This window comes from Heterocephalus glaber, unplaced genomic scaffold (assembly GCF_053883595.1).
Source record: "Heterocephalus glaber isolate CG9 unplaced genomic scaffold, H.glaber_assembly_v1.0 deba00001666, whole genome shotgun sequence".
NCBI lineage: Eukaryota > Metazoa > Chordata > Mammalia > Rodentia > Bathyergidae > Heterocephalus > Heterocephalus glaber.
In genome coordinates, this window is record NW_028258406.1 from 449,612 (window position 1) to 451,873 (window position 2,262).

Here is a 2,262-nt window from a genome sequence, read left to right on the forward strand (position 1 = left end):
TGTGGGAGAAGCAGAAGCCAAATCCCTCAACCTCTGAGAGAAGGATAGTACACCCACTCAATCCCATGACAAAGCCAAAGACCCTTTATTTCTTGGAGGTTGGAGGTAGCAAAATACCTTCATTTGGAGGACAGTAGAAATTATTTTTTGGTACTGGGGATCGAACTCGGGACCTTGCGCTTGCAAGGCAGGCGGTGGAACCACTGAGCTAAATCCCCCAAGTCTCAGCAGAAATAATTTGATACTACTATTACTTACTACCACTACTGGGGAAGGAGCAGAAAAACCTGCTGAAGACTAACACTAATACATGAGGAAGAGAGCTGGGAATACTAAGAAAGACTCACTTCTAAAGGAGGCTCAGGCACACAGGTGCACTGCCTAACACTGAGGCTAGGATAGGACAACAAAGATTGTGGGACAGTGGCAAGCAGAATTACTGTTCTAAAGTTTCCAGGAGACTACATTGCTGAGAGCCTCACCCCCACCCCACTAGGCCAACGTCTGTGACTTGTACTGACTACATACTGCATGGGAGGAAGGACCCTGGGAAAACCTGAAGCCACACAATGGAGGCAGTGACCTTTGAGGATGTGACTGTGAACTTCACCATATAGGAGTGGGTTTTGCTGAAGCCATCCCAAAAGAGGTTCTACAGAGATGTGATGAGGGAAACTTTTAGGAACATAGCTGCTGTAGAAGGAGCCTGGGATATCCAGGAAGGTGAAGAAGAGTACAAAAGTTACTGGAGAAATCTAAGAAATGAAGAGGTAGAGAAATGCTATCAAAATAGAGGTTGGAATCAATATGAAGAAATATTCCTTTGGACTCCAGATGCTAATGTGGACATGAAACAAGCTGGTTTAAAACCGGCAGAAAGCTTTGCTTGCAGAAAGCCCCTGACTGGGCATTTATCACTAAATGTGTGCATTGTAGCTCACACTGGACTGAAGACATATGAATAGTTGGGATCAGAAGAGAATCTGTGTAATGAACATGGAAGAAAGTGGTGATTTCCAGTCCTTTCAGAAGCATGCAAGGACAAAGACTGGAGAGAAACCCTATGAATATCCTCAATGTGGGAAATCCTACTCTGATCTTAGTGAAAGAACTCACCTTATATATAAGAAAAATTTGAAAGCCCCCAGCACACCAAATGATATTCAGATCTATGAAAGAAATCACAATGGGGAGAAACCCTATGTATGTAAGAAAAGTGGGAAAGCTTTCAGTACACAAAGTTATTGTAAAATACATGAAAGAAATCACACTGAGGAGAAACCCTATGTATGTACACAATGTGGGAAAGCTTTTAGTACACAAGGTTGTTGTAAAATACATGAAAGAACTCACACAGGGGAGAAACCCTATGTATGTAAGCAGTGTGGGAAAGCTTTTAGTACACAAGATTACTGTAAGGTACATGAAAGAATACATACTGAGGAGAAATCCTATGTATGTAAGCAATGTCAGAAAGCTTTTACTGCACAAGCTTGTTGTAAAATACATGAAAGAATTCACACAGGGGAGAAACCCTATGTATGTAAGCAGTGTGGGAAAGCTTTTAGTACACAGGATTATTGTAAAATACATGAAAGAATTCATACTGGGGAGAAACCCTATGTATGTAAGCAATGTGGGAAAGCTTTTAGTACACAAGATAATTGTAAACAACATGAAAGAATTCACACAGGGGAGAAACCCTATGTATGTAAGCAATGTGGGAAAGCTTTTAGTATACAATGTTATTGTAAAATACATGAAAAAATTCACACGGGAGAAACCCTATGTATGTAAGCACTGTGGCAAAGCTTTTAGTACACAATGTTATTGTAAAATACATGAAAGAACTCACACACCATTAATTCTATGCATGTAAAAGTGATATGGGAAAGCTTTCAGCATTTGTGGTGTCTGTCAAAGACACTCACGATAGGGAGAAACCATATATATGTAAGCAGTGTGGGAATGCTTTCAGTACACACATGTATTGTCAAATACATGAAAGAAATCTCATTGGAGAGAAACTATATATGTAAGCCTATTTTGAAAATCCTGTGAACATTTCTTTTAAGATCCGTAGGAGTAATACAGAAAGCTTGAGGTCAATATTTCTCTGTAAAATTTCCAAAAATAAAATCCCAGATAGAGATACCCTAAAGTACATAATTTGTTTTTCAGTAAATCACTTAAATATATGAATGGTGTATCTGCAGTGTGTAATACAAAAATATTGACATTTTTGTGTATCTTTGAGCTTAA

General features: G+C 39.2%; 1 pseudogene; it reads left to right on the forward strand.

Moving 5' to 3' along the window:
• The first annotated feature begins 569 nt into the window (after positions 1-569).
• On the forward strand, positions 570-2,039 carry LOC147822235 (uncharacterized; annotated as a pseudogene).
• The last annotated feature ends 223 nt before the right edge of the window (positions 2,040-2,262 follow it).